Raw genomic sequence first — 25,624 nt, 5'->3', positions numbered from 1 at the left:
CTGAAACTGTTACTCCCTGGGAAGCTGATGTGGCCTACAGAATTTAGATTAGACAATTTTGCATGTGATAAAATGACCAATCAATAGGTAAAAACTTTAAGCCTAGATAGTATATATATCCCTGTATGTTGCCTAATAAAATCGGAACTTAGCTTGCATCAAGCTGTCTCCCCGTCCCTTTGTCGAGGCACACAGATTGTTAGAGGTTGGAAGGGATCCAAGCAGATCATTGAGTGCAACCTCCCTCAGAGCAGGACCACACAGTCTAGCACAGATCACAGAGGAATGCATCCAGACAGGCCTTGAAAATCTGCAGAGTTGGAGACTCCACAACCTCTCTGGAGAGCATGTTCCACTACTCTGTGACCCTTACAGTGAAGAAATTCCCCCTTGTGTTGAGGTGGAGCCTCTTATGTTGCAACTTACAGAACTTACTTAGTTCTCTAACTAGATGTGCTAGTTTGAAACTAGCTAGAATGTTTTGGTGAGAAGGATTAGATTACAGGCTGTGGAAAAAAAAAAGCAACAGTGTTGTCTAGTTCACTTCATAGGCTTGCTGAGAGGTATAAGGACAAGAATCCAAACATAAATAAGATACTTCTTCTGATGGGGAGCTCAGAGTTGCATTTTTTTTTCTCTCTCTAGCCTCTCTGCCGCTTCTCTGATTAATCCACTTTGCTTCCTAACCCTCTGTCCGAAACTCCATTCTTCCTTGGGACTGGGGTAAGGTTGAGGGTGGGGGGAGAAGGTGGAAGGGCCGTTGGAAGCCCCACCTGGGGATTCAGGTTTCTGGGAGGGGAGTTGTGTTTCTGTATTACCTTTACCTTGTATATTTCTGTATATAAATGCATATACTGTAAATATCTGCTTGTATATTGTGCTAAGCTGTAAATAATAAGCTTCATTCAATTTCCAGAGCCATCTGAGTCTAGTCTGGGTGATTTCCAAAGTGTGTGTGTGGGGGAAACACCCAAACCATCACATCTTTTATTTTGGTGCCCAGCATGGGGCAAATTGATTTTGAGTGATTTTTAATTAACTCTGGGAATCAGAATGAAGCTAATGAAGCTATTTTACTTAGTGGGGGCTACTGTGTGGCCTATTGTCTGTTTTCTTGTTTATAATTGGATCAAAGCCCAGACTGGTTACTTTTTGTTTAATCTAATTTTGAAGAAGATCAAAGCTAAACTTACATCCATTTTTTGGAGTTGTGGGGATTTCATCCTTGGCTACATAGGGTTTAATGCCACCAGTAACATTACAGGAAATGGAAGTGTTACTTCTTCTGCTTTATCTGTAGCCCTAATGAGAGTAATCTTGCTTAAGACCCAGGTGTCTGACCCTTGTTCTGAATTTTATTCACTTCAGACTGTGGTATTTATGTCGTGTGTGAACTTAGGTCTTGTAATTTTGATTTTAATATTAATTTTGGCATTATGTAAGAGAAATTTGAGTGCAATGCCTTTAAGAAGTAAAAAGAAGGGGCCACTGTCCCAGACAAATGGTAAACAGAGTGAGATAAACAGCAATCTAAGTGTAAACACTGATAGCTTGGGGGGCAGAGCAAGGGCGGGCCACCACTACACATCCTCCCCTAGATTCTGGGAAAGCTGCCAATGTTCTCGCTAACAACAATAACATGGCACAATGCCTAGGAACACAGGGAACTACTAAAACCCAAGATGTCCCTTCAACTATTAACACTAATTCAGCCAGTTCAACTCCTCAGGCAGTAGGAGCCCCTAAGGCAGATTTGAACTCAAAGTCCTCAGGTCAGACCTCAAATAAATCAAAACCGCTATCGGAATTGTCAAAGTCTGTCTCAGTGTAGGTCGTCTTGGTGACTGCCAAGGTGAATGCTAAGACAAGACATTTGACAAAGAGTGATTCAAAAGAGGACTTAGGGGAGGGGACCTCTGGTGCACAAAGGAGGAAGAGGAGACATATAGTCTTTGAGATTTGGCAAACAGATCTCAGTACTCTGATGAGAAGAACTTTGTGAGATTGGCTGCCAAGAAAGAGGATGATTCTGAGGAGTTTAAGAGTGCTCTTAGGAAAGTTCTGTTTCTAGGCCAGGGACAACCAGAACAACAAGAGGAAGAGGAGAAGGATGACATCCAGGATTCCAACAATCCCCTCAGAGAGGTCAGGGAAGTTAGAAAGGAATACTCAAGAGAATCAGGAGAGCCAAACCCCAGCTGGCTGGTGAGATGTCGTATTACTGGTGCCAACGCCCTACAGGTAGGAGACAAGTCTGCCTAGCAAATAGGACCGCTCACTAAGGAGAGTGGAGTGAACAAATACCTAGCAAGTCCTCTTGGTAAGGTTAGCTTGTGGGCATGCCTTCTGTTGGCTGTGGCTATGAGATATCCTTCCCCAGATGATCTGCCATGGGCGGCCAAGAAGTGGAACACCATTGAGCAGGGAACTAAGCTTCTGAAGGAATTTGCTGTGAAGGAAGTGCTTAATGGAGATCATGGCACACATGAGCCTGATGACATTCCTCTTGGAACAGGTCTCATGAAGAAGCTTCTTAAGCTTGCTCCTTCATCCTATGCTAAGATCTTGGCTAGCAGGTTCTATCAAGGGTAATAATGGAAGGTCTTTCACTGTTAATGAATTCCCCACACCCTCCATTCATGTTTTAGCTGTGCATTTTAAGTCTGTTTGAATTTGACTTGTCCCACTCTACTCACTGTATTTTCTCATCATTTGAACAGCTTTGTTTGACAAAATCAGGTGCTTTAAAAAAAAAAAAACACCAAGAAACTGAGACAGAAAGCTAACATTTTTAAGACTTTCACAAGTTCTTTTTTTAGGGGTGTCTTACAAAGAACAGCATGGGACATAACTGACATATTAAAGCACTTTGCACTTTGCCTCACCTAACATCAATTTTCTGCTTTCAAAAGGGCAATATTTCTGCTGGAACATAATCTCCTATCACTTTTGACCACACATCCAACCTACAGTATTAGCTGACAGTAGCCTCATCAAATCACTTTACTTTGCCACGTTTTGACAATAATTTTGAGAAAATGTGAATAAATGACATCTCCAATGGTACAGCTGCTCTCAACCAGCAGAACTAATGAATTGTCATGACTGGGAAAGAGGGAGAAGTGCCTTACATCCATAATCCAAGACATTTGACAGGTTGATGCCTGCTCAGGTTTAGTCACCGTGGCTAATTACATGCTGAGAAATTATAGCCACTTTTAACTTAATGGCTGGTAAACACTTGCCCTTCAATTTAAAAAAGAGGGTAAGAAGGACATTTTGTACTGCTGTGCTGACCCTCCGTCAATGACTCTCCAACACAAATGGCTCAAAAGCAATGGCCCTAGTTGCTTCTGAGGCCTTTAAAACCTCTTAGTATTTATAGCTTTTTAATATCTGTCACATTCCAGCTCCCAGATCATTCCAAATTAAAGAGCTGAGCATATTTCCATTTTAGGTATGCTTTTTTGTTGGTACAGAACTAGTAACACTTTAAAGTGAGAGACCTCAGACTCTGAGAGACCTGGTTGAGACCTCACCTGGAATATTGGACTCAGTTTTGAGCTCCTTAGTTCAAGAGGGACAGAGGTTTACTTGGAAGAGTCCAAAGGAGGGCTACAAAGATGATGAAGGGGCTGAAGCACTGCCCAGTGAGGAGAGGCTGAGGGACCTGGGGCTTTTTGGTCTGGTGAAGAGAAGACTTAGAGGAGATCTGATCAATTTTTGTAAATATCTGAGGGCTGGGGGTCAAAAGGGAGGAGACAAACTCTTCTCAGTTGTGCTCTGTAATAGGACAAGGGGCAATGGATGTAAACTGCAGCACAGGAAGTTCCATCGCAACATGAGGAAGAACTTCTTTACCGTAGGTGTTATGGAGGCACTGCACAGGCTCCCCAGAGAGGTTGTGGAGTCTCCTCTTGAGACTTTTCAGACCCACTTGAAAGTGTTTCTGTGCAACCTGCACTGGATTCTGTGGTCCTGCTCTGGCAGGGAGCTTGGACTCAATGATATATGGAGGTCCCTTCCAACCCCTAACATCCTGTCATCCTGTGATAAGTCTTCTCATTCCTAAGGAAGAATTCAATTGCACTCCTCCATCAATTCTTCTCCTGTGGTAAATGTGTCAGGTTGCGATAAAAAATGTCAGTGGTGTGATGGTTATATAAAAAATACAATAATTTCTTCTCAGTTTTTATCTGAAGACACTAAATCTAACATGCCAGTTGTAGCTCTAGAGTGGGTTTGAGTGAGTGGCGAATAGTGGCTCAGTCAGCAGAGATTTAAATCAATCCTGGTGTTCTGCAAAGGCAGGAGCACCTTGTCAGGCTCAGAAATGTTAATGGACTAGCTGGCAAGCATGGCTTGAATTAGAGTTGGATTTCACTAGGTTCATCTTTTTATCTTCCCCTTCCCTCCCCACTCAAAAAAAAAAAAAAAAAAAAAAAAAAGAGTTACTTGCTGACATTGTCTGGTGTTGCCTTGATTTGAGGTACAACAGAACTCAATCTGTTCAGTGATTTGACTTTGCAGCTCAGTTTATCCTACAGCTGTGCTTGCTGAAGTTAACAGCCTGCTTTCACAGACACTGCCTACTTCTAGCTTATGTTTCTACTTAGTACCAAGGACTGGGATTCAGACTGAGGTCACTGCTAAACTTTATGTACTGTGTTGGGGGTGCAGAAAGTGAAAGACCGCACTGGCAGGGAGAAGTGGACAGGACAGATTGACCCTAAACCAACCAACAAGGGGTTCCATCCCATGGACGTTGTATCCTGTTTAAAGCTGAAGGAGCATGAGGGGTCAAGCCTCTTCTTCCATGGCTGGCATCTGAGGAGGACTTTGTACATTCTGTTTTTGAACCCAATCCATGAGTTCCTGAATCTAGTTCCCATCTGCTGCTGAGTCTAGTCTGGGACTTGCCCAGTGCCTGCCCCTGCATCAGTAGTGACAATGACATAATTGGCAGAGGGTTGTGTGTTGATATTTGCACTGTACATATTTCACTTTAGTATCCATTAAGGCTGCTTGAGTTTTCCAACCTGTAAGTCTCTCTCTCTTTTTCTCTTCCCTTTATGAAGGCAAAGGAAAGTTCATAGAGAGCATCTGTCAACTGTTAAGTGGCTGGCCCAGCCCTAACCCTTGACAGGTGCCTTTCAGAATGCAGATCTGTGTGTTTCAGAAGACAGTTTCAGAAGGCAAATCTGTGATATACAGATAAAGGGAATAAGTTAGAAAAGTAGGTAAATGCTACTGAAAGTGCAGTGAACTCCAGGGGGCCTTGCAATACTGTACAGGCTTCTGTGCTGCCTAATGTTTACCAGTCTGGGAATCTTCCTGCTAGACCTGTTGTAGTATCTATCCTCTCTGCTAGGTAAGATGGAGAGCAAAATCTGAAATCAACATGTGTCTTAATACTCCGAGACTGAAATGTTCAGTAAGACTTTGATTCCCACATTTTGGAAATTAAAAAAAAAAAAAAAATCCAGGATAATAAACAAGACTCGTGCTGGTATTTTCAAAGCTGAAGAAACTTCTTCATACTGGCAAACTAAAATAAATACTTTGTTTAATTTACCAAGAAGAAAACTGAGATGGAATTGGAGTGCTGTGGTGAAAGTTTGACAAAGTGCCACTCTAATTGGTGAATCTCTGTGGTCAAAGGGGCCATTACATTCAGGCAAACAATAAATAGGCTTCTGCCACATGCACTTTTGCCTGCTCTGCCCTGCCACATTATGCTTTGCTTTGCCTGCAATGACTTTCAAGACACTGACAGAAGACTTCAAGTGTTTGGGTACTGTCTGATACTATTTTGTGAGTAAATATTCAAAGCCTCTCTGTATGAAATTCTGTAACTAGATTCCATTGTGCCTTCTGCTTTAATAGCAGAAAGGAGCCTCTCGAGTTGCCTAGTGGGCAAGCAGTATATCTGAAAGTAAGAACCTCTTTCCAGTTTTAAGTTTAATGTTTGTATTTGCTAGTTATTTCTTAAAGTGTTCTAGGTTGCCTGTTCCCTGTGTATATAAGTATCCAAATCATGTGTTTTGAACATTGTAAATAAGTTTTCTGGTGAGGTTTAATGTTAGTAAACAATTTTCATAGTTGCTAGCAATCTTCACCTGGTTATCAAAATTAATATTGGTTGTTAATTTTGCATAATTCCTAACACTAACATCTGGAAACTATCACTTGAGGATATTGAAAGTAAAACAAAGTGCATTAGAGGTTGTTTTTGTTTGTTTGTTTGTTTGTTTGTTTTTTAATTTGTATTACTCTTTGCTGTATTTGAGTGTGTGGTAACTTCAGATTTAACACTCTAGCTTTATTCTTTGTTATTAGGTTGTGATGTCTTCCTCTCTGGAGATAGTCAAAACCCTCCTGAATGCATTCCTGTGTTCCTGTGTACTCTGGCAGGGGGGCTGGGCTATATGAGCTTTCGTAGTCCTGACCTTCTGTGATTTATACAAAATTATAAATAAAGAGTTGTATTGGATGCAGAAGAATAATAAGTCTGTATCATTCAGTTAATTTCCTGGTCTAGTATATAATGTGCTGCACAAACTGTTTTCTTCCCCTTGCACCTCTGCCTCCAGCTCCTGCTTCTCTTGTTCCTCCCTTCCTCCTCCCTGAATGACTTCTGCACTAACCTTGGCTGAGTAGATAATATTTAGGGCAGTTGGGGCCTTTCTGGTTTTCTATCTGGGGTGGGGAGGAGAGGAAGGTGGCAGTTGGCCCCTTCTGGGCTTTGTCCAGGGGGGATTTCTGTGTTATTTCTCCATTGTAAATAACTGTATTATGTGCTTTTAGATTTTATCTTGCTGTAAATACATAGCTTCATTTGCTTCCAAGCCTTCTGAGCTAGTCTGGTGATTTTATTTGAGGGTAATTTTCAACCCACCACAGACAGGAAGAGTTTTGCCTTTACAAAAAGTGTGCTGAACACGTCAGGTGCTGGGCTAGAAGTGCTTTTTATTATCTGTAATTGTATACTAAGTTTGGCATGATGTTCATGTGAAATAAAACTAAAAGATAATGCAGATGAATTTCTTATTTCTTCCTGCTTAGTTCTAGTGTCATTTGAAGTGATGTAGTATTTGGTTTGAATGCAAAAGAATGTCAGGTGATGAAGAATCAGCTAAAATTCATGAGAGAGTTCTCAAATTTAGATTCAGTTCTTCTGTACAGAATCTTCACAATCAATACAGATAGTGTTGAAAACTACTAAATACCTATTAGTTTAGAAAATGAAAAAACAGAGCTTGGCAATGCATTCCAACTTTAGAAAGTCACGAATATGCTGTTAGGTCACTAGAAAGCCTTCTCTTCTCCAAACTGAACAGCCCCAACTCTCTCAGCCTGTCCTTATAGCAGAGCAGCTCCAGCCCTCTGATCATACTCATGGCCCTTCTCTGGACACCTTTCAGCATGTCCAGATCTTTCTTGTAATAGAGGCCCCAGAAGTGGGCACAGTACTCCAGGTGGGGTCTCACCAGAGTGGAGTGGAGGGGGATAATCCCCTTCCTTACCCTGGTGGCCACACTTCTCTTAATTCAGCCCAGGATCTCATGTTGACCTTCTCATCCACCAGTACCCCCAAGTCCTTTTCCTCAAGGCTGCTTGCAAGCCAATGTAGTAGTCAAATTTCTTTAAATCTTGAAGGTTTCCCCTAAAGCAAATCTATTATGGCCCTGCCTCCTCCATAAAGAGACAGCAGCTTATTGTACTCCACTTAATTGGTACATCACCTCTCTCCACTGCCACAGAATTAACACGTCAGTGCCGGTGGCACAGATCAACAGCCTTCCTGGATACCGTCCTAGAAGAAGCTTCAAGTTCTTTGATTCACAAATGATTGCAAAAAAGGGTATTGAGAAATGCATTTGTAACTTCAATTTCTGTGTGATGTTTTTGTGGAGTGGGAATGTTTGTTTTGTTTTGTTTACTACTTTTTTAGTCTTGTTTGTTTCCTGCTTTTTGTTTGTTTGTTTCATCTGGATATTATGTGCTCCTGGTATTCTGCATGGGCTTTATTTATATTATTTTACTGCAAATTTCCATAGTAAGGAAGTAGTATGCACTCAGGAAAACATTGTGGTCTTGCAATATTGGAAGGGGGCTACAGCAGAGCTGGGAAGGGACTCATAACAAAGGGTGTAGTGACAGGATGAGGAGCAGTGGCTTTGAGCAGGAAGAGGGGAGACTGAGACTGGATACTAGGAAGAAATTCTTGACAGTGAGGGTGTTGAGATACTGAAAGAGGTTGCACAAGGAGGTTATGGATGTCTCCTCCCTGTGGAGTGGTTCAAGGCCAGGTGGGATGAGGCCTTGAGCCATCTGATCAAATGGAAGGTGACTCCACCCATGCCAGGGTGGTTGGAACTAAATTATCTTGAAAGTCCATTCAAACACACTCTGATCCTACGTAAATAAAGATGCTTATGGTAAAAGATTATTATCTTCTTTAGAGAACTTCAATGGGCCAGAGACTAAACACCAGGGTAGGTTTAGGATGCATATTAAGAAAAATCTCTTCTCCAAAAGGGTTCTCAAGCACTGGAACAGGCTGCCTTTGGAGATGGTGGAGTCCCCAACTCTGGAGGGATTTGGAGGCTGTGCGGATGTGGTGCTGAGAGATATGGTTTAGTGGAGGACTTGCTGGATTAATGGTTGGATTCATGATCTGGAAGGTCTCTTTCAACCAAAATGATTTTAAGGTTGCTTTAGTTGAAGAATTAGCTTCATAAATGGAGTGGAGTTTTCAATATGCAGGGAGATAGGGAGGCACTACAACAAAACCTACACCTTGGACTTTCGGAGGGCAAACTTCAGTTTGCTTAAGAAACTTATTTCCTGTGCTAGTTTGAAGCAAGCTAGAATGTTTTGGTAAAAGAACTAGATAATGGGCAGTGAAATGAAACACAATTGTGTCCCTTTGCTCACAATCACGCTGAGAACTCTGGGAAGAAGAAGTAAAACATTCTCCATTTTGTCTTTTTCATTCTGCCTTTGCCTTCAGACCTAGTCACATCTCATTAACCTTGCTCCTACTAACCTTGCTCACTAACCTCTTGGCTGCACCTCTCTTCTTCCTGAGAACTGGGGTAAGGTTGAGAGGGCAAGGGGAGATGTTGGGGTGGTTTGAGAGCCCCTCCTGGGGACTCAGGTTTCTGGGAGGGGAGTTGTGCTTCTGTATTGTTTATTCTTTGTATATTTCTGTATATAACTGTATATATAGTATATAGCTGCTTGTATATTTGCTGCTGTAAAATAAATAGCTTCATTTATATTCCCAGAGGCCGTCCTGAGTTAAGCTGGGGGCAAATACAAAAGTGTGTGGGCACGGGTAAAAGCCCAAACCATCACAGTAAACATCAGTAAACATCAGGGCAGGTTTAGGTTGCATATTAAGAAAAATCTCTTCTCCAAAAGGGTTTTCAAGCACTGGAACAGGCTTTGGAGATGGTGGAGTCCCCAACTCTGGAGGGATTTGGAGGCTGTGCGGATGTGGTGCTGAGAGATATGGTTTAGTGGAGGACTTTGCTGGAATTAATGGTTGCATTCATGATCTGGAAGGTCACTTTCAACCAAAATGATTTTAAGGTTGCTTTAGTTGAGGAATTGGATTCATAAATGGAGTGGAGTTTTCAATATGCAGGGAGGTAGGGAGGCACTACAACAAAACCTACACCTTGGACTTTCGGGAGAGCAAACTTCAATTTGCTTTAAGAAAATATTTCCAAAGTCCCCTGGGCCAGCAGTCCTTGAGCACAAAGAGGTCCAGGTTGGACCTACTTAAACAGGAGCTCTTGAAGGCACATGAGCTGACCAGTTCCCATGTGCCGAAAGATGAGCCGGCGGGGAAGGAGACCAGCCTGGATGAGTAAACAGCTCCTGAAGGAATTGGGGGAAAAAAGAGGGTGTATCGCCTTTGGAAGGAGGGGAAGGCTTCTCCTGACGTGTTTAAGGAGGTAGCCAGACTATGCAGGAGAAAAATTAGAGAGGCTAAGGCCCAGCTAGAACTTAGGCTGGCCCACTTCTGTGAAAGATATATAAAAACACTTTTATAAATTTATCAATGCTAAAAGGAAAGGGCAAGAAGAGCCTCCACTCCTTACAGGACCAGGAGGGGACACTATAACTGACAACGAGGAAAAGGCTGAGGTCCTGAATGCCTTCTTCACCTCAGTTTTCAACAGCAAGGAGGGAGGAGTTCAAGGCAAGTGGCCTCTTGAACTGGGGGATGGGGTTGGGGAGCAGTGTGTTCCCCTGGAAATTCATGAAGAAGTAGTTCAGGACCTGCTGAGTCATCTGGACACCCACAAGTCCATGGGACCAGATGGGATCCATCCCAGGGTGCTGAGAGAGCTGGCAGCTGAGCTGGCGAAGCCGCTCTCCATCATTTTCCAGCAGTCCTGGCTCACTGGAGAGGTCCCAGGAGACTGGAAACTAGCCAACGTGGTCCCCATCCACAAGAAGGGTCGGATGGAGGAACCTGGGAACTACAGACCCGTCAGCCTGACCTCAGTGCCAGGGAAACTGATGGAACAGGTTATCTTGGGAGTGATAAGAGCGCACCTGAGGGATGGCAAAGAGCTCAGGTCCAGCCAGCATGGGTTTAGGAAGGGCAGATCCTGCCTCTCCAACCTGATCTCCTTCTATGATCAGGTGACCCGCTTGGTGGATGTGGGAAGGCCTGTGGATGTGGTCTATCTGGACTTCAGCAAGGCCTTTGACACTGTCCCCCACAGCAAACTGCTGGCTAAGCTGTCAGCCCACGGCTTGGATGGCACCACTCTGTGCTGGGTTAGGAACTGGCTGGAGGGCCGGACCCAGAGAGTGGTGGTGAATGGTGCCACATCCAGCTGGCGGCCAGTCACTAGTGGTGTCCCTCAGGGATCAGTGCTGGGCCCCATCCTCTTTAATATCTTCATAGATGACCTGGATGAGGGCATGGAGTCAGTCATCAGCAAGTTTGCAGATGACACTAAGCTGGGGGCAGATGTGACTGAGTTGGAGGGCTGAAGGGCTCTGCAGTGGGACCTTGACTGCCTGGACAGATGGACAGAATCCAATGGGATGGCGTTCAATAGCTCCAAGTGCAGGGTGCTGCACATTGGCTACAACAACCCCATGCAGAGATACAGGCTAGGGTTGGAGTGGCTGGAGAGCAGCCAGACAGAGAGGGATCTGGGGGTGCTGATTGATTACCCACCTGAACATGAGCCAGCAGTGTGCCCAGGTGGCCAAGAGAGCCAGTGGCGTCCTGGCCTGCATCAGGAATGGTGTGGTCAGCAGGAGCAGGGAGGTCATTCTGCCGCTGTACTCTGCACTGCTTAGACCACACCTTGAGTATTGTGTTCGGTTCTGGGCCCCCCAGTTTAAAATGCATGCTGAGATGTTTGAGCGTGTCCAGAGAAGGGCGATGAGGCTGGTGAGAGACCTCGAGCACAAGCCCTATGAGGAGAGGCTTAGGGAGCTGGGATTGTTTAGCCTGGAGAAGAGGAGGCTCAGGGGTGACCTTATTGCTGTCTATAACTACCTGAGGGGTGGTTGTGGCCAGGAGGAGGTTGCTCTCTTCTCTCAGGTGGCCAGCGCCAGAATGAGAGGACACAGCCTCAGGCTGCGCCAGGGGAGATTTAGGCTGGAGGTGAGGAGAAAGTTCTTCACTGAGAGAGTCATTGGACACTGGAATGGGCTGCCTTGGGGAGGTGGTGGAGTCGCCGTCCCTGGAGCTGTTCAAGGCAAGGTTGGACGTGGCACTTGGTGCCATGGTCTAGCCTTGAGCTCTGTGGTAAAGGGTTGGACTTGATGATCTGTGAGGTCTCTTCCAACCCTGATGATACTGTGATACTGTGATACTCTGAAATAACATACAAAAATCATTGTCCATTGTAAGATAATTACTTGAATGAAGTCATAGAATCATAGAACCAACCAGGTTGGAAGAGACCTCCAAGATCATCCGGTCTAACCTATCACTCAGCCCTATCCAGTCAACTTAGACCATGGAAACTAAATGCCTCATCCAGGTCTTTTCTTGAACACCTCCAGGTATGGCTATTCCACTACCTTCCTGGGCAGCCCATTCCAATGGCAAATCACTCTCTCTGGGAAGATCTTCCTCCTAATATCCAGCCTATACCTCTCCCAGCACAACTTAAGACTGTGTCCCCTTGTTCTGTTACTGATTGCCTAGGAGAGGAGACCAACCTCCACCTGGCTATAGTCTCCCTTCAGGCAATTGTAGACAGCAATTTGGTCACCCCTGAGCCTCCTCTTCTCCAGGCTAAACAACCCCAGCTCCCTCAGCCTCTCATAGGGCTGTGCTCCAGGCCCCTCACAGCTTTGTCATCCTTCTCTGGACATGTTCCAGCACCTCAACATGTCTCTCGAATTGAGGAGCCTGGAACTGGACACAGTACTCAAGATGTGGCCTGACCAGTGCTGAGTACAGAGGATGAATAACCTCCCTTGTTCTGTTGGCCACACCATTCCTGATCCAGGCCAGGATGCCATTGGCTCTCCTGGCCACCTCGGCACAGTGTTGGCTTATGTTCAACTACTATCTATCAGTACTCCCAGGCCCCTTTCTTCCTGGCCACTCTCCAGCCACTTTGTCCCCAGCCTATAGCGCTGCTTGGGGTTGTTGTGGCCAAAGTGTAGAATCCTGCACTTGGCTTTGTTAAATCTCATCCCATTGGCTTCTGCCCACCCATCCAGCCTGTCCAGGTCCCTCTGCAGGGCTCTCCTACCTTCCAACAGATCCACACCTGCTCCTAGTTTGGTGTCATTTGCAAACTTACTGATGCCACTCCTGATCCAGATCATCAATAAAGATATTGAACAGGACTGGGCCCAGCACTGATCCTTGGGGAACACCACTAGTGACTGGCTGCCAACTGGCTGTGGCACCATTCACCACCACTCTCTGGGCCCAGCCCTCCAGCCAGCTCTTGACCCATATCAGAGTGAATCTGTCCAAGCCATGAGCTGCCAGCTTTGCCAGGAGCTTGTTGTGGCAGACAGTGTCAAAGGTCTTGCTGAAGTCCAGGCAGACTACATCCACAGCCTTCCTCACATCTGCCAGGAAGGTAACCTGATCATAAAAGAAGATCAGGTTGGTCAGGCAGGACCTGCCCTTCCTAAACCCATGCTGGCTGGGCCTGATCCCTTGGCCATCCTGTAGGTGCTTTGTGATAGCACTCAAGATGGCGCTCAAGATGGCACTGAGGTCAGGCTGACAAGTCTGGAATTTCTCAGTTTCTCCCTCCAGCCCTTCTTGTGGATGGGCATCACATTGGCAGTTTCCAGTCTTTGGGGACCTCTCCAGTGATCCAGGACTGTTGATAAATGATGGAGAGTGGCTTGGCCAGCTCATATGCCAGATCCCTCAGCACCCTAGGAAGGTTCCCATCTGGTCCCATGGAGCTGTGAGGATCCAAGTGGCTCAACAGGTCCCTTACTGCTGGTTTACTGGGCTACTATACTGGTCCCTGACTCCATCTGCCAGCTCAGGAGGCCAGCTGTTCTGGAGACAACCTGTCCCACTATTGAAGATTGAGGCAAAGAAAGTGTTAAACACCTTTGCCTTTTCCTCATCTTTTATTACTAGATTCCCCTCTTCATCTAACAAGGAGAGGAGATTGTCCTTGCCCCTTCTTTTGCCATTAATGTATTTAATAGAAACATGTTTTATTGTGCTTAACAGCTGTGGCCAGCCTAAGTTCTAAATGGGCTTTTGCCTCTCCAATTTTTTTCCTTCAAGACCCTACCTACCATCCTTTGAACTCTGCCTGGGATACCTCCCCTTTTTTTCCAAATGTGATAAACTCTCTTTTTTTCCCCCTTTAATTCTTAAGAAGTCCTTGCCCATTCAGTCTGGCTGTCTCCCTTGCCTCATCTTCCAGCACATTGGGACAGCCTGCTCCTGCACTTTCAAGAGTTCTTTCTTGAAGTAGGCCCAACCTTCCTGGACCCCTTTGTTTTTAATGGATGTTTCCCAAGAAACTTTCCGAGGTTAGTTCCTTAAATAAGCTGAAGTTCTGCCCTTCAGAAGTGTGGAGGTTTTGTTGATGCCCCTCCTGGTTGTACCATATATTAAAAACTCGTCATTTCTTGGTCACTGGACCTCAGGCAGCCTCCAACCCACCACATCTCCCACCAGCCCCTCTCTATTCGTGAAGAGGTCAAGTAGGGCTGCACCCCCTGGTAGGCTCATGTAACAGCTGAGTTAAGAAGTTGTCTTCCATTATGCTCTAGGAATCTTCTAGATTGCCCCTTCTCTGCCAGTGTAAAGTCCCCAGCAGATGTCTGGCAGGTTTAAAGTTGCCACAAGAACAAGGGCAGGTGATCTTGAGGCAGCCTCAGCTGCTTACAAGAATAAAAATCAACCCTCCTATTCCTGGTTGGGTGGTCTGTAACAGACTCCAACCAGGATGTCAGCCTTGTCGTCTTTCTCCCTAATTCTTACCCACAGGGACTCAGCCTGATCATCCTTAATCTCTACTTGCATGACATTCCCCTTCTCCATTGCCTGTCTCTCCTGAAGAGTTTGCAGCCATTGATTACAGTGCTCCTTGTAAATCAAGTATCCAAAGGGTGGATGCCAAGAAGGGGCCAGTTCCTTCTCACTGGTGTCCTGTGGGAGGGCAAGAGGCAGCAGATATATACTAGAATGCAGGAACAGTGTGCTGCAGTGGCAAAGAAAGCCATCAGGGTGCTGAGCACATTACTAAGGATGTCACAAGCAGGGATAAAGATGTCATTCTTCTGCTGTACTCAGCACTGGTCAGGCCCACACCTTGAGGCACAGTTTTGGTCTCTTCTGTACAAGAAGGATACGGACAGGCTGGAAAGGTTCCAGAGAAGGCACACGAGAACGATCAGAGGCCTAGCAGACCTGTTTTATGAAGGAAGGCTAAGAGAGCTGGGTTTGTGCAGCCTTGAGAAGAGAAGGCTTAGGGGAGGCCTCATAACTACATACAAGCTGATGAAGGGGTGGCTGCCATGAGGAGGGAGAATCCCTTCTCACAGTCTCATGACAAAGACAAGAGGTGATGGGCACAAGTTTCTACTGGGGAGATTTAGACTGGAAGCCAAAAAAAGAAAATCACAATCTGTACTATTAAACATTGGAACAAAATCCCAAGGGAGGTGATGGATCCCCTACATTAGGCAGTTTCAAGGCCCACCTTGACAGGGTTCTGGGCTCCATTTTTACTATATTCTTGCCCTGACAGGTTGGACTCAATGATCCTTGAGGGCTCTTTCAACCTGCTATTCTATGAAACTATGAAACCTCAACATGAGGAAAAACTTTTTTACTGTAAGGGTGACGGGGGCATTGGAAACAGGTTACCCAGAGAGGTTGTGGAGGCATCTTCTCTAGAGATTTTCAAGACCTGTGTGGATGTATTCCTGGGTCACCTGCCCTGAGTGATGCTGTTTTGTCAGGGTGAGTTGGACTTGATTATCTCCAGATGTCACTTCAAACCCCTGCCATTCTATGATGCCACAAGTTCTTTCCAAACTTTATGATTTTATGATTTAAAAAAAATTACTTTCACAAGTTTAATTAAAAAAATAACAGTATGTCATGAGAAGCCTCTTTGCTTCCAGCATAGGAAATTAGACATTCTACTGTTGCAGTGCTGCAGTGGTTGCTAAAAAGCAAAATAGTTACTTAGGATCATGAATTCTGTTTAGAAAAGATGAAAAAGAAACATTTTTCTTGACAGTCTCCTGTCACCTTAAAATCAAAGCACAGCTGTCCTCAATAGCTTACTTTCACGTTTTCTCATAACCTAATGCTGTCTGTACTGGTTATCTGCAACATACTCCAAAGTGCACAATAAAACTGAGCACCTTTTCAAACAGCTTCAGTTCTGAGTCTGCTCAGTCATGAAAAATCTTGATGGGTACCAACCCATTAAAAAAGAGGCTGTGCTACATCACTCCAGTTGGTGGGGTCATAAAAGCAAAACAAAGGAACACTTTCTAGTGTTCAGATGTCCACTGTGGCAACATTTCCCAAATAGATAACTATCCAATTCAGGTTCTGCTTGCAGGGTATTACAGCTCTGGCACTGCACTACTTTTTGTTACTGCTGAGGAATTTACCTGTAATCCAGAGATGATGGCCCGAAATCTGAATTCAGTCAGGAGCCCCCCACATAAATTTTATTCAGCCTGAAGACGTACCATAACCTGACAGATGAGACCAGCATTGTTGCTGACCAGTCTTACATGTCGACAGCACAGTATTCTGTCCAAATTGTTGAGCTTCTTTATGCTGCTATAATTTTTTAACTGGTTACACTCTATTTTTACATGACTTTGCAGATGAGGTGCTAAAGACTTTTGAAAGAGAAAAGCCTCCCAGCTGGTGGACTGAAATGGCTGAATTGATTGGGCAATTAATGAGGCAGGAATTAATAAAATACGTAGTTATTTTTTATTTCCAGAAAGCCCTGACAACACAGATCTTATCCAAATTAGTTAATTTTGGGTTCTAATTCATCTGGGAAAATCTTCACAAGAGTGCTTATCAGCAAGATAGTCATTTAGAAAAATCAGAAAAATTGGAAAAGGTTTGGCCAGAAAACTGGCCTTGCCCCACTTGCATATGAAAGGCAGCTGGGAGCCCTAGGGAACATCTGTGCTACTCACGGCGGTGGAGTAGGAATTTCAAGATGGTCCTTTGGCTCCTTTGCAGCAGTGTCTGGAACTGTGAATTGTAATCCAGTAGTGGATCAATGTGTCAGAGAATCTAATGTGAGTGTGTTGTATATAGTAATATTAAATGCCGTGATTTTATAGAATTGTCTCACTGTGGTGCAGCTGTTGTCCAGCCATGGACAGGTGAGAGTTCAGTAAGTGCCGATAGAGGGTTGGAATGACCTTAGAGACTGGTGTAGCAAATGTAAACAAGTGTAAGCCTGGAGTCTGTGGTTTTCACCATCTCTGCTGACTTAGAATTGCTAGACACAATATACGTATTGTTGAGAGAATATGAAGAATGTCTATGCCAAGTAGTGTGTAATCCTAACATAGTCCTAACGCAGGTGCATGTAACCAATCGGAGTCTGAGAGGATTTATAACCTTTTTTTGTGTGGCCTTCTGATAAAGAGCTATATAACCCCAATACTTGGGGTGCAATAAACAGATTGGGATTGTATTTGGATGGGATTCAGATCGGATTGGGATTTGGATTGGCTTGCATCAGGCCTTTGCCCCATCTCTTATTACCCCCTGATACTATGGTATTGCAGTCTGTGACATGAGTGAACTGCACACAGCTACACACAGCTTCCATAAACACAGATCATGGGGCAATGCAGGGAAAAGCTGGGCTGCTCCACGGTGTTCCTGTGAGCAGCTGGCGGTTTATGGCAGAGGCAGGTCTTTGCAGCAGGAAGTCTGGATACGTCAGTCCAAAAGTGGGGGACCGTGTGCTTTCTTGTCACTGGTCTTCCGGACACTTCTCAAGATTGCCCTCAAGGTCCCACTAGACAATGTGTCCAGTTGCCATACATGTATGCTGGGTGACTTGCTCTTCCCCCTTCAAGCCCGCAGAGGTGGGGGTTCAACTTCATGCCTACCTTCCTTTCACATTCCAAACCCCGGAGATGGAGGGAGAGGGGGGGAGAGTGTCCTGGAAAATCATTTTGCGCTCCATTCAAACCACGGTGGGGCAGGTCTTGGGTGTGCCCTGCCACAATGGCAGACCACAGTCTTCAGGGGCAGCTACATGAAAAGGTCTGGGATGGCAGTGTAGTGTGGCACCTTGTTAAGGTGGTAAGCGGAGGCTCACCTTTCAAAAAACCAGCAGGGGGTTCCTGCTCAGAAAAGAGAAAAGAATAAGTGCACGTGCACCCAAAAAAAAAAAAAAAAAAAAAAAAAAAAAAAAAAAAAAAAGAAAGAAGAGCATAAGGTCTCTTTTAGGAGCTATGTAGCAAACACTTGAGGGAATTGAATCTTGGGCTAGGCTTTCAAACTGTATCTTGTTGGATTTTTTTTAGAAACCAGACTCTCTAGTATGTCAGACAAATGTACTACAGACCTCACAGCCTCACAGGGGCAAATGATTTTTAAAAAGGTGTATGTAAAGGGTGCTTGTCTATAGTGATCAATGGGAGGTAACTTCTTACCCTCTACACCACTCCTGTGAGACCCTACCTGGAGTACTGTGTCTAGTTCTGAAGGCCCCTGTTAAGGAAAGATCTGCAGGTGTTGGAATGTGTCCAGAGAAGGGCCATGAGTATGATCACACGGCTGGAGATGCTCTGCTGTAAGGACAGACTGAGAGAGTTGGGGTTGTTCAGTCTGGAGAGGGCTCCGAGATCTTATTGTGGCCTTCCAGTATGTGAAGGGGGATACATGAAAGCTGCTGAGGGACTTTTCAGGGTGTTGGGTGTTTGGAGACCTCATTGCTGTCTACAGCTACCTGAAAGGAGGTTGTGGAGAAGTTGGTGAATTTTTTTTCACAGGTAATTAGTGATAGAACAAGAGAGAACTTAGCCTCAAGCTGCAGCAGGGGCAGGTTTCAACTAGATATTAGGACACATTTTTTCCCAGCAAGAGTGGTCAGGAGTTGGAATGGGCTGCCTAGAGAGGTGGTGGAGTCACCAGCCCTGGCAGTGTTTAAAAGTTGCTTGGATGTGATGCTTAGAGATATGGATTACGGTGAACCTTGTAGAGTAGGATTCTGGGTTGGACTTCGTGATCCTGAGGGTCTTTTCCAACCTGAATATTTCTGTGATTCTGTGATAGTACTGGGGGGGAGGGGGAACGGATCCAAGCTAGAGGAGGATAGATTTAGATTAGGTATTAGGATGAAGTTCTTCACTATGAGGGTGGTGAGACACTGGAACAGGTTGCTCAGGAAGGTGATGAGAGCCCCATCCCTGGAAGTTTTTAAGGCCAGGCTGGATATGGCTTTGAGCAACTTGGCGTAGTGGAAAGTGTCCCATCCCATGGCAGGGAGCTTTGAAACTAGATGATCCTTGAGATCCCTTCCAACCCTGATGATTCTGTGATTTTCTTTTGACTGAATTAATTTACCTGCACAGTTTTACACAAAAAGGAAAAGATCACTGTTCCTTGTGCCCAGCAGTTCTAGCTGCAAGGGGCCATTTACCGAACTGCTCACCCTAAAACCTGACCTTGTGTCATCTAGGACAGAAGGGATCTAATGACAACGGCCCCCAAGAAAGACAGATCTCTGTCTTGTACATAAAGTTGCCAGGAGCAAACAACATGTCCTGGGACATCGACTACTCATGAAACCCAAGATTGTTATTTCCAGACATCCTTGAGTGCTTAGCAGCGATCCTGACACAGGATCAGGCCATCTTGTCTACTCAGTAATTGGATCCACTAGGTTCATGTGCAGCAGTAAAGGCTGCACAGGAATTTGGCATAAAAAAAGTTCCTGCAATACATGCAACAGATCATTAACTGTCTAGTGTAGTATGGGTTTTAAGTGTCTGGTAAACAAACAAAGCTTTCTACCAGTATACTGGGGGGGGAAGAAGAACAAACTCAAATTGATTCAGGGAGAGACTGCGTGTTCAGACAATAGCAAACCCTCAACTTCCCAGCTGAAACAAAATCTTCTATAATCCCTTGCCATTGGCAGTTTTTCATGTGTTCATTTCAATTTGCAGTTATGGGAAATGAACATTTGACTATTTCTGATGTTTTTGTTTGTCCTTGTTTATTTTTTGTTCACACCTGGCCCAGTGGCACGGTTTTAAGACTTATGTCCTGAGATAAAATCATCTTCTTTGCCTCTGAGTACTAGCACACATTCCCCATTCTTCATTCTTGAAGTGGTCACAGGTGCCAAGTCCATTGACAGCAAGGTGTACTTTCTTTCCCACAGATGATGATGAGCTACTGCTGTTCCAGACATCTCCCAGATATTCAGTGGGAAGAGATGAGACAAACACCTGTTAGTTTCCACAAGCTGTGTGATCTCTACCATTTTTTGCAAATAGCAAGGCAACGCACACAGTTCTTTGAGGTACATGCTAAATAGCCATGAGTGACTTGGAAGGTATGCTGAAAGCAAATACAGATATGAAAGCTTCCAGCAGTTTCTGCTCTCATCAGACTTTTAAACCCAATAGGGTGAGGGAGAGGATAGAAAGGGAAGAGGGAAAGAGAGGATTCCAAGAGTGCAAATGTTCCTGGGATACTAACATGCCATTTTCCAGCTAGAAAATAAGTCTTTGGTAATACAGAAATGAAGAGGTTTGCTTAGTAGAAAATGAGTGCTACCACTTTGTTGTTTTGGCAGGAGTTGATGTCTCATCACTTGGACACATCATGTACTTTCTTTCTGACTACTGTCTGATTTAAAATGACTACATTTCAAATGGTAGACAAAAATGACAGAGTAATCATCTATGGTGGAAATCTAGCATTCTGAGAGAGAGATTCAACCAGGCAGTATTGTCTTGAAAGGGACATGGAAGAGCACTTTGGTCATCCAGTCCAACCTCCCTGTCAGAGCAGGATCACCTATACCAGATCATACAGGAATGCATCCAGGTGGGTGTTAAGGAGGGGTTTGAGTCTGGGTTAGGAATGAATTGTAATGAGGCCGATGTAAAAAAATATTGTATAGTTTATTAAATATACAAAGAAAACTTCCCCAAACTTATTTACGATTAACACACACAGATTCTACGATGTGGTTGGTAAAACTGTTTTGCAGAATGCATATATGCATTCAAATTAAATGATTTAAGAAAAATCTTTAGAAACATTTATAACTAAAGAGAATTGCAGCACAAACTGCTGCTGAAAGGTTAAGCATAAAGTTTTACAAACTTGAGCAAAGAGAGTTAAGGTACTCATTGGTCAAAAGTCTCAATATTTGTGCTTCAAAAGCATAAACAGGAAAATATATCTAGTGAAAACCACGTGGTGTGCCAGCATTGCACCCAGAATAACAATTCGAGCACCAATATGGTTATATCATTGTTCTCCCATAACTCCTTTATTGCAGTGATACAGCGACTTATATGTGAACATGGAAGAGGCATACATAGCTAGCTTAGTTAAGATTGGTACATGTGGAAGGTACAGATAGGCTTAAGGTTATGCGAGAGGTACAGATAGGTTAAACTTATATAAACAACTTGTAGGGTCAGCCTCCTGCAGCCAGCAGACCCTGCCTCCTACAGCTGCATGTGGGGGGTTTGCTTCACTGTCTTAGTTCCTGCCTCCAGGATAAACCCAAGGACACTCCGCAGCATGGGTTGCTCGTGTTCTCTGCTGGCAAGAAATACATCACAGCGATGGGACTTCACGTGGTAATGATGTGACCGGGGCTTTGCTGCTTGTTCAGTCCCAACTTGAGCATGCCATCTGAGAAGGGCCCACAGGACACAAGAGAGGTCTTCCATAGCTCTCAGGAAGTCATTTGGGTGGTCAGCCACTTGGGCAGAGCAGAGTCCAGGTTTGCGGATTGGAACAGTCCGTATTGCGTGCTGTGTATAGCAAGAGTCAGCCCACGGGCTGGCATGGCAGGCTGGAGTGGTGGGCTGACAAGTCCCAATGTCGAAAATCATGTGAGGTCATTGCTGGGTTGTTACCTGTGTTCGGGCTTGATCGGGCAGGGTCAGGCTGTCACTCATAGGCAAGTTTCCACTTACAACATGATGCTAAGTGTCGTGGCAACAGAGGACCATAAGGCAAATGGGTAGCAAACAAGACAAAAGCAGCAGCAGCAAACAAGCAGTTTTCCAGGGTTTTAAGTATTTTGGCGAACGTCTTTGACCAACAGCAATAGGTAAAACCACCCTAGAACCAATGCTGAATTATTTCTCCAAAAATGGAAGATCCACGGCCTAGGATCGTGACCTGTTTATCACCAAACAAAGCAAGCTCTAAAATAAGGCCAAATATGGAGTCTCTGATAGAGTGGTGCCAAAGATTTTGTCTGCTTTCCTGCTTCTTTCATCTGGGAAGAAGAAGAGGGAAGGGGGGGCCAAAATGGGTATTTGGGCATGTGTTTAGGGCATGTGAATGGATATATGTTCTAGGCATAATTTGGACCTTCCACACCAGCAGGTTTTGAATATCTCCAGAGAGGGAGACTCCACAACCTCCCTGGGCAGCCTGTCACCCTCACAGTGAAAAAATTCTCCTCAATGTTGTCGTGGAGGGGTTTTCTCTATTCCTCCCCTGTTCAGGGGGAGGTGAGAAATTAATTTGAGGTGGTTTTTATTTTTTATAAAATTATTTATTAAAATTAATATTTACAAGTTTATATCACCCCCAACCACTATGAAATCCAGGGTTCTTTTGCAAGAGGTTTATGAAATACGCTTGGGCTATTTATATTTGCCGGGTTTGCTTATTAAGTGGAAATATCAATTACTCAAACAATTATTGACAGAGAGCAAAGATTTCTTAGGCTTAATGCCTCTTAACAACTCTAGTGTTTGCCCAGCAAGGGCTGAAACTGTGTGTGTGCTCTTCAGATAGAGACAACTTATATTACAAAGGAATTAACGCTTACTTATGTGTGCTGTTCTTAAGTATTAATCATTATTCACCCTTCTGGAATCTGCCTCAGCATGTGCCCAGTCTCTGAGGACTTGATGGAGCTGGAGATTTGTCCCAGATTGCAAGGGGAATTGATAAGGGTTTTCCCAGTCTCTGGGGTAAATTGAGTTTTCTCTAACCTTCACTCCTGGGGTGATCTCTGCCTCAGTGCTGCTTCTCTTATGGATGCTGTGTGTCCAGGGATGATCAGTGGCAGGTTTTCCCCGGGTGCAGGAGAAGGATTTGCCAGTGTAGCCTCTGACATGGACTGGCAGCTAGCAGGCTGCGTTTGCAGGTTTGCAGACCACTCTGAAAAGGGGTCTGCTGGCTCTGGTCTTTCCAGAGTTACAGGATAGCCAGCAAGCAATATCTATGCTGTGCTGCAGGGAGATTTAACTCCGTAGCTGAATCAAGATAGCTCTAGGCTAGGCAGGGGGTTCTTGGCTACCATATGTATGGTGCAGGCCTGAATATGCTCTGCTTCCTCAGAGGGCTTGCAGATAGCTTGGCTGCACCTTGAGATCAATGAACAAGGTCTAAGCCTCTGTAATGCTTGCAAGTGAGAGAGGCCTGATCCTGTGTCTAGGCCAATGCAAGCGTGTTAGGGCAGCAGGATGCTGCTGCTGGCTCAGAGCCTGAGTCAACAATGCTCTAAGCTTCTGAACTGTAAACAGTCTGGACGTCTGATCGGACTGAACTGGACTGACTGACTGACCACGTGGTGCTGCTTTGCACCTCTCTTTATAGGCTCTGGGGCCGAGATTCGTGGCTCGTTGGACATCTCAAGTGACCAATCAGGTTGGCCGTAGGCCAAACCTTGCCCCAGTAAGCAATAGAGATATGGCCTGGACCTCCCAATTAGGGGATTACCTGCCCAGACCTCAGGGGTACACGGGCTGGGCATGTGTGTGTTATGCAACTTATTTGCTGCCGCGTGGGTCCTGGCAGAAAGCATGTCTGGGCATGTAGAGGCATAGAAAAGCCTCACTTTTGGGGCTGCTGCCCCTCCACCACAATTGTTATATGAAATTCTCCTGCACCTCAGCTCCCACCCCACTGCCCCTTGTCCTGTCATTGGGCCATCACAGAGAAGAGCCTGGCTCCAGCTTCCTAGTACTCACCCTTTGCATCTTAATAAACATAAATGAGGTCACCTCTCGATGTCCTCTTCTCCAAGCAACAGAGCCCCAGCTCCCTCAGTCTCTCTTTGTAACAGATGTTCCATTCCCTTAACCATCTTTGTGGCTCTACACTGGACTCTCTCAAGCAGTTCTATGTCTTTCTTGAGCTGGTTTGTTTATTCACTGTGCTTTACATTCCCAGATTCAACACAAGGCAATTAGGAGCTGTGAATTCCATCCTGAAATGTCTCTAATTTGTGCATGGGGTGTTACAGGCACATCGTTCTCTCTTCCAACATTTTGAGGACTCAGCTATACAACATTGTTTATCACTTAAATGGGGCAAAAAAACAAACTTAGTGCATGTGCTCTTGTTGGAATATTCACATCTGTACATACCATAAGGGAAAAATGCCCTTGCAGTTAAAACTTACTTGACTGGTTTAAATTGTCACAATTGCTTTTGTGAACTCACAGAATAACAGAATGTTAAAAGTTGGAAGGGACCTCCAGAGATCATCATCCCCTCTGGCAAAAGCAGGATCACCCAGTGTAATCCACACAGGAATGCATCCACGTGGGTTTTGAAAGTCTCCAGAGAAGGAGACTCCACAAGCTTTCTGGGCAGCCTGTCCTGTCACCATCACTGTAAAGACGTTTCTTCTCATGTTTAGGAGAATAACAGAGAATGCAGCTTGCATTTCTGAGATACATGCTCCTCTGCTCTTTCCCAATCCAAGAAATTCCTTGACGCGCACAGTTCTTGCATTAGGACACAAACACAACCTGAGCTGGTCAGTGGTGATAGCTGGGGGTGGGAAAGTGCCCTATGCCTGATAATTCACTGCTGCTCTTCCTGTGATGGGAGCCAGAGTGAAATCTCGCTACAGCTCTGTAATGCCATACAAATACTCTCCTGAGGGATTGGATGAGACTTTGAGGATAGAAGCAAGGACAGGTTACGTGGCCACATAAAAGGGATTTGTTTACTGTAGGAAAAGTGCCCGTTATTAGTGTATCAATGAAATAAAGTTCAGCTAAAATGCCTTCCATTCAGTGAGGGCTAAAGTTAAATGAGATTCTCAACATGTAAAAACACACCAGACAAGTGCTAATCAATGTTATTACTATCTCTGCAGCTGAAGTTGTTTCTGAAGAAACAAGGCTATTTAGACTGAAATAAATAGGCATATTGTGACACTCTTTTCTTAAGTCACTTTTACTGCTGTTCCCATAAGAGGCTGTGAAAGTGGAACTAATTTACAGTGAGGTTGCTGCTTGTGATCATCACGTTCCCAACCTTGCCAACAGGTTACTTTTAAAAGGGTTTCCTGTCAAAGAATCACATAGAATCACAGAATTAACCAGGGTGAAAAAGACCTCCAAGCCTAACCTATCGCTCAACCCTTTTAAGTAACTAAACCATGGCTCTAAGTGCCTCATCCAGACTCCTTTTAAACATCTCCAGGGATGGTGACTCCACCACCTCCCTGGGCAGCCCATTCCAATGCCAATGACTCTTGCTGTGAAGAACTTTTTCCTAACACCCAGCCTAAACCTGCCCTGGCACAGCTTGAGGCTGCTGTTCTGTCACTGGATGCTTGGGAGAAGAGGCCAACCCCACCTGGTTACAATCTCCTTTCAAGTAGTTGTAGAGAGCAATGAGGTCTGCCATGAGCCTCCTCTTCTCCCAGCTCCCTCAGCATCTCCTCACAGGGCTGTGTTCCAGCATCCTCATCAGCCTTGGTGCCCTTCTCTGGACATGTTCAAGCACCTCAATCTCTTTCTTAAATTGAGGGTGTGCTAGTTTGAAGCAGGCTAGGATGTTTTGGTGAAAAGAACTAGATAATTGGCTATGAAAGATAAACATGGTTGTGTCTTTTCTCTCACAGTCCCGCTGAGAAGTCTGGGAAGAAGAAGCAAAACATTAGATAACTTTCTC

Source organism: Pogoniulus pusillus, chromosome 2, assembly GCF_015220805.1.
Source record: "Pogoniulus pusillus isolate bPogPus1 chromosome 2, bPogPus1.pri, whole genome shotgun sequence".
Lineage (NCBI taxonomy): Eukaryota > Metazoa > Chordata > Aves > Piciformes > Lybiidae > Pogoniulus > Pogoniulus pusillus.
Note: the sequence above shows the minus strand (reverse complement) of the source record.